Source organism: Mustela lutreola, chromosome 6 (assembly GCF_030435805.1).
Source record: "Mustela lutreola isolate mMusLut2 chromosome 6, mMusLut2.pri, whole genome shotgun sequence".
In the NCBI taxonomy this organism is placed as follows: Eukaryota; Metazoa; Chordata; class Mammalia; order Carnivora; family Mustelidae; genus Mustela; species Mustela lutreola.
Window position 1 is genome coordinate 126,071,225 of NC_081295.1, and position 742 is coordinate 126,071,966.

A 742-nucleotide genomic window follows, 5' to 3' on the forward strand; every position below is an offset into this window, starting at 1 on the left:
TTTTCCCCTTAAACATCAAAAAAAGACAAGTGTGTCCACTTTCACTACTCTCATTTGACATAGTACTGGATGTCCTAGCCAGAAAAACAAGGAACACAAAGAAATAAGAGACTCCAAAAAAAAAAAAAAAACAAAAAAAAAGGAAGAAGTAAAATTCTTTTTTTGGATTACATGAACTTACATGTTAAAAAATCCTAAAAACTTCACAAAATTTTGAATAAACAAATTTAGTAAAGCTGCCAAATACAAGATCAATATATTAAAGACAAGAATTTTGTTTAGTTTCATTTTTTTTAATATGGAATGCTTCTCAGTTTTTCATGACATCGTTGTTCAGTGATCACGCTAATCTTCTCTGCATCATTCCAATTTTAGTATATGTGCTGCCAAAGTAAGCACAAGACAGGAGCATTTTAACACTTTAATGATGAACTATCTGAAAAAATAATAAAAACAATATAATTCACTATAGCATCAAAAATAATAAAATACTTCGGAATAGATTTAACTAAGAAGATGAAAGATCTGTACTCCATAAACTATGACATTGATAAAGAAATTGAAGAAGACACAAATGGAAAGATAGCTCATATTTATGAATGGTAATAATTAACATTGTTAAAATGTCCATACTACCGAAAACCATCTGTAAATCAAATTCCTATCAAAAATCCAATGGTAGGGGCTCCTGGGTGGCTCAGTGGGTTAAGCCGCTGCTTTCGGCTCAGGTCATGATCCCAGA

At 30.9% G+C, this 742-nt stretch overlaps 1 non-coding gene across 1 annotated transcript; it reads right to left on the reverse strand.

Annotated features, from left to right (window-relative positions):
• Positions 1-292: 292 nt before the first annotated feature.
• LOC131834936 (U6 spliceosomal RNA) lies at positions 293-399 on the reverse strand. Its single transcript, XR_009355028.1, has one exon. It is a non-coding gene; the product is annotated as a U6 spliceosomal RNA (small nuclear RNA).
• Between the last annotated feature and the right edge of the window lie 343 nt (positions 400-742).